The sequence below is a fragment of the Typha latifolia genome, chromosome 7 (genome assembly GCF_019914945.1).
Source record: "Typha latifolia isolate L0001 chromosome 7, TyphaL0001v2, whole genome shotgun sequence".
Lineage (NCBI taxonomy): Eukaryota > Viridiplantae > Streptophyta > Magnoliopsida > Poales > Typhaceae > Typha > Typha latifolia.
This window is the reverse complement of record NC_133092.1, coordinates 10,435,644-10,446,643: the sequence shown is the minus strand read 5'-3', so window position 1 is coordinate 10,446,643 and position 11,000 is coordinate 10,435,644. Positions and strand designations below refer to the sequence as shown.

Sequence of the window (11,000 nt, the reverse complement as noted above, 5' to 3'; positions counted from 1 at the left end):
CAATATATATATATATATATATATATATATATATATATATATATATATATATATTATATCTCGAATTCATTTAAACCCAAACATGAGCTAGAATTTTAGTTTGATAAATTTAATTCCAAGTCAAATACGAGCAAGACTCAGCATAGTCCTACCATCGTTTCTAGAGAGATTGTTTCCATGGGCGAACACTCTGCAAGACTGCAATTTAGTTGCATCTCCTTCTCCAGAGTCTGTCTAGATTCTATGTCCTTCTCCAGAGTCTACCTAGATTCTATGTAACGGACTGGTCTAAGATGGTTTAGGAACCAGGCTTCGTTTCAAACAGATATATATATATATCAAGCTTAATTCCAAGTTAATGCGATAGGAACGAAGCAATAAATTCGTAGGAGTCTGGATATAATTTGCAGTTGTTACCTCAGTTAGATCACCTCCTGTCCCTCCAAAAGAATCACTCCACTCACGGTGCCCATTACGGTCATAGAAGACCATGATAGCATCAATGGCGGAGCCATGGCGAATACGTACCTTGATAATACGTTCAACTCCATCCACGTTTATATCCCTCGCGGCACCCCCCATTCCACCGCAAGGCCCCATCTTGATGACTGTTTTCGCCTGTACTTCGACAAGGAAAACAAAAAAGTGGTGAGTAGCTTATGTATACGATCGAAGGTTTGCGCAACAAATGTTTGCGCAACAAATGTTTGCGTTAATGTCTCTGAGGGCAAGACTCACCATTCACAGCTATGTCAGTGGTGATATCTCAGGCCCCTTTCTCCGTAGCCAGAGATGGACGAATGATTGGCTTATATAATGCAATTTACATTATTTTATTTTATTTTTTTGGGTCGGAGGTGAGGGGTATTTGCATGTATACCACTCAAAAATTCTTATTTTACTAATATACCACTACAGTAATATTATGATCTAGTGAAACTTTTGTGACTGCTGCTAATAAAAATGCTAGTTATATATTATTAGAACAACATTCGTAGCTTAATGCTGCAAAAGATGAAATTTTATGCTAAGATTTATAGTATGCCCAAGAATGTGGAAGCAATATAGGAATACACATTACCATGAAGATCACTGAGTAGCATGGCAAAAAGCATCTCAGTCTAGGATTCTATCAGCTTATGTACTTAATTCTTTTCGAGATATGTGATGCTGTTCATTCCTCAATTATTGATTTAAGGAATTGTTCATGCCCTACCTTCTATAATTAATTTGCTCATTCTTTTGAGATGAAATCTTCCATTTTCTGTTCAGAGTTTATCATATATTCAGAAAATCGTCAATGCAGCATAATTTATTTACTATGCCTTGCGTTTTGAATTTTTAATCAGGCTTTACGCATAAAATACCATTATTATCAGTTCAGATTTACTAGTTAACTGCAAAAAGACTAGCAAGCCCCCAAGAGAACATCTCATTCAATTTTCTTTTCAAAGGATTCCTTTTGAACTGATCAAATGCTTATGAAACAGCAGAACAACCACCAAGTTGGGTTTCGGATTGCATGCTTTAGCATCTTGTCCAGCATTTACAATTCTACTTTATCTAATTGAACTTATTCCTGACAGGGAATGATTTAGTGGAGAATTTATCAAAGTAGACTGGACACCTGAAACAATGCTCTGAAATTTTGGTACAATGAATTGCTTCAGTTTGAATAAATGGATGACCTCACTTATTTTGCTCCTTTGTCTTTGTAAGAAAACAGAGTTAAAGTGAGAATGTTTTGAATGCCAGTTTTGTTGAAAGTTGGTGTGCTGAATGTCTGAGAGGATGTGTGGCTGCTCATTAGATGTTTACTTGGCTAGCTCCTCCACTTCCAGAACTTGTCTACTTCTCCAGTATATCAAACTTGCAAGAATAAAGCTTTTTTCCACTTGTAGATTCATCAGTCAATTCTAACAAGAATTCCTTTTCCTTCATAGCACTAACTTTCACATGAGCTGGCATGCCACCCATAAACGGATAGAAAATCTGAAGTTTTGAATCGGTGTATAGAGTTGAATCTCCAATGTTTTTTTGGGGGATCGACTAGGTAGATGGCTCTCTTTTCTATCATGGGTTGAGTAGTCCTACAATACAACCTACCAATTGTCTATGTGGTCATGACAATCTTTTAAGGCGACTGAAATTCCACTCCACTGCTGCTCAAAACAGAATTAAACAATTATATTATTGGCTACACTAAGATCGGTCATTTGTAGTAGATAATTGCGTTTATATTTGGTTGCAACCTATCGCCAAAGTTCAGCTAGGACTACTGCCTGTCGCCTCACCTTGCCCGTTGAGTCCAAGGTGTATTCGGGTTTTATCCTATTTCTATCCTCTCGCCATGTTTAGCCGCCACCGATGATCAATAACTTTGGCTACGTTTGGTTTGAGTCTAAGCCTCAACATGACTAGCTTGTCCCATGTTTTAGCAATGGTTTAAGTAATTTAAACTAGACTAAGAAAATATAGTGTTTGATTATGAACTTGGCATAAAAATAATATAATTATTACTTTTAATGTAATATGAAAGTAAAAAGGTATTGGTTTTGGAGGAAAATAGATGATAATGCTTACTTAATGGACAAAATATTAAATACAGTGTTCATTGCAGACCTAAAGTGCCATTGGACTTGTGAGCTTGCACAGTTGTAAGTTCGCAAGCAACCATAGATATATTAGTTGATTTTTTTTTAAGCTATCAAATATCACAAGTATAGAGTGCGGCCTTACTAGTTTTTAAGCGTGCACGTGCTATTTGATGTGAGGACTTACAAGTTTTTCTTGTTGGTTTTTTTCTTTTCCTTTTTAACTAAAGAATGTGTTCTTGTGGGCTTTTAAGCCTACACGTGCCACTGTAAAATGGGTTTGTGTGCCTGTAAACACATAAGAGAGCTTATTAGTATTGTTTGGCGGTGAAAGTAGAGCTCTTTCCAGAAAATATTAAAAACCCACTTCTAAAGTTCCATAGTGAGAAGGAGGAGAGAGAAAATTGACAAGATAAAAAAATAAACATTAGTAATTTTAGGGGTAAATTTGAAATCCTTTTGAATTCGAACTTAGAATTTTTTTTCTTTCTCCTTTGTTGGAGAGTAAACTTAATTGGAAATAAAATAGTGTTTAATTACTATAACAACTAGGGTCTTTGACTAAGTTCAGGGACTAGCCATAAAACTCAAACCAAACACCAACCACATTTTGTTTTACCTTCTCTGCTAATTGGTTCAATTGAGAAGATACCCTTCTGCATCCTGTCATGGTGGCATATCCATCACAATTGTCACTTGATCATAAAAGGCGTGATTGAGTGAGTTGGCATATGTGTTGATGCTGCAACTTGGATGGCCGAATATGAATTTATGAAGCAATTTCAAGTATTTTAACTTTGATGACAAAGTGAATGAAAGCATGGTCGAATGATGCATCATTTCTAAAAGGTTGCTTGATTTATATTTAGCAATTTGTTGCATTGTCAATTTGAGCTTAGCCATGTTAAGTCAGTGGACCCTATTGCTGTTTTGCTTTGCTATGTTGGATTGAGTCCTATGCTTGTTTAGGCTTCTAGATCTTCTTATCTTTAGCTTCTTTATATATAGTTGTAAAGAGCACATATTGACATAGAATAATATTATTATTTTCTCTCTCACTCTCTCTCTCTCTCTCAACCCTTCCTCATTTTGGTGGCAACTATGGGGCAAACCCTAGGCGTCTCCTCCCTCCCTTGCATTGTCAGCTTACCTCAACAACCAATGACCCTCCTATGTTAGAGGTATATCGGTGCCAAATCCCAACATCTCTTTAATTGCATTTTTTTATTACCTATGAAGCACTTAATCATTGTTCTTATGTAAATTTTTCCCTAACAAAATATGTTGGTCGGTTAACTGACATCACACCAAGCTAATGAATTTCTCATGGATGTTTCCTTTTTTATGGTACCCTCTATTACGGTATATGCATATATAACAGCCTTTTACTGCTCTTACAATTAACAAATCCATCATTTCGGTCTCCAAGGTACTTTTGATGAAGAGAGGCATTGCAAAAGACTTTTAAAAGTCATTGAGTTTGAATAGTTCATTGCCATTAAAATATATATGTACTAGCATGGGACCTCACCAACATGTGATCCCTAACTTAAACTTATCAAGTTTATATCCAAGCAATAATAATTTACCAAGATTTATATGCATATATAACATCCTTTTACTGCTCTTAAAATTAGGGGTATAATAATTTCCTACAACCACATATATATATATATATATATATATATATTTAAAGTATTCATAATTGTAATTTCATGGCACACAAATTGATTGCAGCTTGAGTGGCATATGCATATATAACAGCCTTTAACTACTTGTCCAATTAACAACTCCATCTTTCTGGTCTCCTAGGTATTTTATACGAATAAAGACATTGCCGAAGACTTCTAAAAGTCATTGACTTTGAATAGTTCATTGCCATTAAGATATATAGGTACTAGCAGGGAACCCCACCAACATATTATCCATAACTTAAATTTATCAAGTTATATCTAAGCTAGAATAATTTCACCCAAATCTATGTCAACCCAACCCCAAGATTAGAGGAGAGTGGATTCTCTAAATCCTTGAGTGTATAATAATTACGTATTCATAACCGTAATTTCATGGCATGTTATAACTGGATGTATTTTAATTGTTAGCAGAATTCCTAAAATTTGTTGGTAGTTGGTTTGGTTGTTGAAATTCCTATTCTGTAATTGGAGTCTGACAGACTTGTGGATTAATCTCTTTTGAGGTTAATTCTGTTTTAAGTTTCAATGAAACGAGGGCTAGGGCTTGTTTGTAAAAAAACCTATAATTTCATAGCATGCGGATTGGTTGTAGCGTGAGCTGCATATGCATATATATAACAGACTTAAACTATTCGTCCAATTAACAAATCTATCTTTCCAATCTCCAAGGTATTCTAGACGAAGAGAAGTGTTGCTGAAGAATTTTATAAGTCATTGACTTTGAATAGTTTATTGCCATTAAGATATATAGGTACTGGCAGGGAACGCCACCAGCATGTCATCCCTGAACTTAAACTTATCAAGTTCATATCCAAGCCAGAATAATTAAGCCCATATTTATATCAACCCAACCCCAAGATTGGAGGATAGTGGATTCTCTAATTTCTTAGGTGTATAATAATTTCTTACAACCATATATATATATGTCCAGTTAAAGAATTCATAACCATAATTCATGGCACATAGATTGGTTGTAGCTTGAGCGGCATATGCAAATATAATATCTTTTGACTACTCTTCCAATCAACAAATCTATCTTTCCGATCTTTAAGGTATTTTAGATTAAGAGAGGTGTTGCTGAAGACTTTTAAAAATCATTTACTTTGAATAGTTCATTGCCATTAAGATATTCAAGTCAGAATAATTTCGCTCAGATTTTATATCAACCCAACCCCAAGATTGGAGGAGAGTGAATTCTCTAAATCCTCGGGTGTATAATAATTTCCTACAACAATGTATGCATGTCTAGTTAAAGTATTCATAACTGTAATTTTTTGGCACGCGGATTGGTTATAGCCTAAGTGGCATATGCATATATAAAAGCCTTTAATTACTCGTCCAATTAACAAATCTATCTTTCCGGTATCCAAGGTATTTTAGATGAAGAGAGGCATCGACAAAGACTTTTAAAAGTCATTGACTTTGAATAATTCATTGCCATTAAGATATATAAGTACTAGTAGGGGACCCCACCAATATGTCATCCCTAACTTAAACTTATCAAGTTCATACCCAAGCGTGAATAATTTCGCCCAGATTTATATCGACCTAACCGTAAGATTAGTGGAGAGTATATTCTCTAAATCCTTGGGTCTATACTAATTTCCTACAGCCATGCATATATTTCTAGCTAAAGTATCCATAATTGTAATAATGTTATTCGGACTTCACCGAGTCATCTCGAGCATGGATACATCTTATGGGAGTCGTTTCTTATTGTGCTAGTTATTTATTTCATAAAAATAAGGATTTTAAATGCCACGTTCGAACGCGGGAGGGGGGTGCATTCGAACGCCCTTGTGAACGCCTGTAGGCATTCACATCGATAGAGAATGTAATTTCTGCATTCTAACGCGTATACTACGTTTGAACACCCGCGTGAGAATGCATGCATACGTTTGCATCGACAGATAATACAATTTGTGCGTTCGAACACGCAGACCCCATTCGAACGCCCGCATGCGAATGCTTGCATACGTTCGCGTCGGTAAAAAATGTAAAATATGCATTTGAACATGCTTGACCCTGTTCGAACGCGATTGGCGAGAATTCACTATTTTTAGAGTTAATAATTATTATTTTTAGCTTATTTAGTTAGCCTCTTAAGGTGTGGATGACAACAAAAAAGATTAGGATGAATGAATATTGAGTTCTATCCTCTCTTTTATCTCTCTACCTTAATCTCCCTCCCTCTTCATTCAAACCTTAGCCATGTGCCATCTTGACGTCGGTGATCTTCTAACCTCCCTCGTATGTTGAGTCATCCCTCCTCCTTGAGATCTCAGCCCATTCTCCCCCTTCATCCTTATCTCCTAAACTCCACAAACCATCCACCCTCATCTTCAATATCATCTCTAACCTTATCATCACCATCACTTTTTCTTATTTTCGCCCCAATTGTATTCAAAATCTACGAAGGGCGTAAATACTAGAAACATAGATCAGGAAGTTATGAATTGACCACCCCTAGTTTTGTAATATTCCGATTATGATAGAATATCTGGTAAATATTTTCCCTCAGCTGCGTGGGCTACTTTCCTACATCCGATCCAGATCTGGAAGAGGACGTCGGACCATAACACGTGATTCCATGGGATGTGGATTGGTTGTAGCTTGAGCAGCATATGCATATATAGAAGCCTTTAACTTTTCATTCAATTAACAAATTAATCTTTCCAGTCTCCAAGGTATTTTAGATGAAGAGAGGTGTCGCTGGAGACTTTTAGAAGTCATTGACTTTGAATAGTTCATTAGCATTAAGATATATAGTTACTGGCAGGAGATCCCACCAACATGTCATCCATAACTTAAATTTATCAAGTTCATATCCAAGCCAAAATAATTTTACCTAGATTTATATCAACCCAACCTCAAGATTGCACGAGAGTGGATCCTCCAAATCCTCAGGTGTATAATAATTTTTTACAACATGTATATATGTCTAGTTAAAGTATTCATAATCATAATTTTATGACATGCAGATTGGTTATAGTCTGAGCGGCATATGCATATATAACAGCCTTCTACTACTCGTCCAATTAACAAATCTATCTTTTTGGTTTCCAAGGTATTTTAGACAAAGAGATGCATAGTAGAAGACTTTTAGATGTCATTCACTTTGAATAGTTCATTGCCAGTATGATATATAGGTACTGGCATGGGACCCCATCAACATGTCATCCCTAACTTAAACTTATCAAATTCATATCCAAGCAAGAATAATTTTGCCTAGATTTCTATCAACCCAACCCCAAGATTGGAGTAGAGTGGATTTTCTAATTATATTAATTTCCTACAACCATGTATATATGTCTAGTTAAAATATTTATAACCCTAATTCCATGGGACGCAGATTAGTTGTAGCCTAATCAGCATATGCATATATAACAACTTTTAACTTCTTGTCCAATTTACAAATCTATCTTTCCAATCTCCAAGATATTTTAGACGAAGAGAGGCATCGTCGGAGACTTTTAAAAGTTATCGACTTTGAGTAATTCATTGCCATTAAGATATATAAGTATTGTAGGGGATCCCACCAACATATCATCCCTAACTTAAACTTATCAAGTTCATATCCAGGCCAGAATAATTTTGCTCAGTTTTATATCAACCCAACCCCTAAATTAGAGAAGAGTGGATCCTCTAAATTCTTGGGTGTATAATAATTTTCTACAACCATGTATATATGTCGAGTTAAAGTATTCATATTCATAATTTTATGGCACACAGATTGAGTGTAGCCTTAGCGGCATATGGATATATAACAATCTTTAACTACTTGTCTAATTAATAACTCCATCTTTCGGGTCTCCAAGGATTTTAGATGAAGTGAGGCTTTGCTAAGGACCTTTAAAAGTCATTGACTTGAATATTTCTCTGGCGGTAGAATAGGGTATTAGTAAGGATGACAAGTTGAACTACCTTAGTGCCTTTGAATATGTGATCCAAGCCTATATCTATCTATATATACATGTTCGATCAAATTGCATCATTCATATATCCCACGCCACCAAGGGAGAGGCTCTGCGATCGCGATCACCACCACTACCATTGAAATACCGAAGATGGTGAGCTCCTGCCCTCAAAGACAATAACACAAGTGTTTGCTTCGCAACTTATTATGTCTATCTATCCACCTTTGCTGCTATTCTTCATTTCTTCTTCTTGTTGATGTACAGGCAAGAAGAGTCGTCAAGATAGGGCCTTGTGGTGGAATAGGGGGTGGCAAGAGGGATATATATCAAGGTTATTGTCCGCCATGGCGTAGCCATTGATGCTGTCCAATTCATGTATGATTGTAATGGACACTCGGAGTGGAGTGCTTTGTTCGGAGGGATAATGGTAGTCCAACTGAGATATGTAACAACTGCAAACTATAGACATAAATAGATACAAGTCCTACTAATTTATTGGTGGATTCTTTTGTTTCTTGGAATTATGCTTAATAGAAGTGCCTATTTCCTTCTCTCCTTTTTTTTTAAATAGCTCAGTTATATCTTCAAAATGAACACAAAAGTTCCTAAATACTAGGCTTAGCTCTCAATCTCTGCCTCATTTATTTTAAAAATAATAACAATTCTGAAATAGGTATACATCTTTTTTTATTCTTAAAATGATGTCTTTATTTTAAAAATAATTATTTTTATATTCACTTGTATTATACAATAAGAGCGTAATAATTATTTTTAATGTGATATAAAGTGAAATTAATAATTGAGTTAGTACGTGGTATAAATATAATGTTAATAAATAATATTTTTATTTTAGAATAAGATTATTATAATATTTAGCTGTTATTTTCGAGTAAATAATTATATTTTAAAATAAGAAAAAAAATTATTTCTGAAACGAACAGATTATTAAGGGGCTGTTCAGTAAATCGGAACAAGGGATGTATCATAAGTTTCTGGAGTAGAAAAGTAGACTTAATGACACATCAGGATATCTTTTATTTCAATTTTAGTTGGGATAAATATATTATAATATATCACCCAATTATTCTGAAACATAACTAACCACCTGTGGATAATATATTAGAAGTTGGTACTTATATTGCCCAAATTATGGTGAAATAAGTCAAAACCTTTTGTGGCCAAAAATTATAAAATAACCATGAGATGATCAACGCAACCAACAACAACCAAAGCATTTATAATCAATATGATTATTTCGTACCTATATATGCATATTAAAGCAAATTATTTATTATGATCATTTTTAATTCTTATAATCCAATCTTTTCAAAATTACATCTCTCGTTAGGACCCGAATATATATATATATATATATAATTTTTATTTTTTTAAGTGAAATTCATTAAATTAGATTCTTTTTCATTGTGTTGTTGTTTTGTAAGGAACTTAGGCTAATATTTCTGAAGTTATACATTTAGTATTTATAAACTTCAATATGATACTCTTTTTATTTTTCAAAATATGATAATCTTTTTTAATATAAATGACATAATAGCTTTGCCGCTGACTCCACCCGTGCTCTCACATGACTAGGGCTATCAAAAAAACCCGTGGTCTATCTTCATGTCAATGTTTATATGGGTGCTCAAAAAGCCTGTGAGCATAACGCATGTCCATATCCAACCTAATAAAATCATGTCAAAGCTTAAATTCGGATCTGCTTTGAATTCGACCAAACTCAGATTCCCATTAAAGTTGTCCGGTCAAGTCTTATTCAAGCCCGACCTAGTTAGAGTTCGTAGATATTGGCCCGTCTATTTAGGTCTAGCATGTCCATTCTTAATTAGCCACTTGGCCTGACCCATATATGTTAAAATTTACTCTTTTTCTAATTTTCTGTTTTATTTCCTTAAATTCTTGTTTCAATTACTTCAACTCTATACCACTTTCCTTGATGAAAGCACTCAATACGGAAAGCATGCAGCAGTTATTATTATTTTTTTTTCAAATTTTGATTGTTGTTTAACAGATAGAAAAAATAAATTTTCTTTGATAGGCTGTTAGGTAAGATTAGAAAATGGCACATTCCTTTTCTAAAAAAATAATGATGAGGGGTCAATTATGTAATTTGGCCCCTTAGAAAAAATTTATTTTATTTTATTTTTGTTAAGATTTTAAATTAATTGAGATGTTGCCCATCCATTGGGCTAGCCCATTCGTCCGCCCGCAATTGGTTTGCCCAACATCATGGACTGGACCAAGTTAGAGAACCCGGGCACAGTCGAGACTAGTCTGGGGATAGAGTAGACTGGGCCTTGTCTAGACTTGAGCTGATTTGAAACCGGGTATAAAAACTTTTCACCTTTGAAGATACTAAGTTTCTAAATAAAGTCCTAAAAACTTTAAACCCTAAGGCACAATTTCCCAAACCATTGCTTAAGATAAATAATAATGCGAAATAATAATTAGAGAATTAAGTAAAGATGAATACTAAGATATTTTCATAAAAAAACTCAAACCGAGTAAAAAACTACGGATAAACTTAGATCAAACCAATCATTAAAATATTATAGCAGTTTATAAAACTGACTTCTAGACTCTTGTCGATATCCATGACTCTATCTGAACAATCTTGCTCGCTCGAACCTGCGATTCACTTACATCTTGTGAAGGTCTTTCAATCTTTATGATCTATTGAGATTGATCTACCATCTTAATAACTCTTAAGATCAAAACATTTGTTCAATGAAGATGGCGAAAACTCTATATCGATGGAAGTCGATTTTCTTCAATAA

General features: G+C 34.6%; 1 long non-coding RNA gene across 1 annotated transcript; it reads left to right on the top strand.

The window, feature by feature from the left end:
• Window positions 1-8,301: 8,301 nt before the first annotated feature.
• On the top strand, window positions 8,302-8,657 carry LOC140793006 (uncharacterized). Its single transcript, XR_012109858.1, has 2 exons — window positions 8,302-8,358; window positions 8,470-8,657. It is a non-coding gene; the product is annotated as an uncharacterized lncRNA (long non-coding RNA).
• Window positions 8,658-11,000: the final 2,343 nt, after the last annotated feature.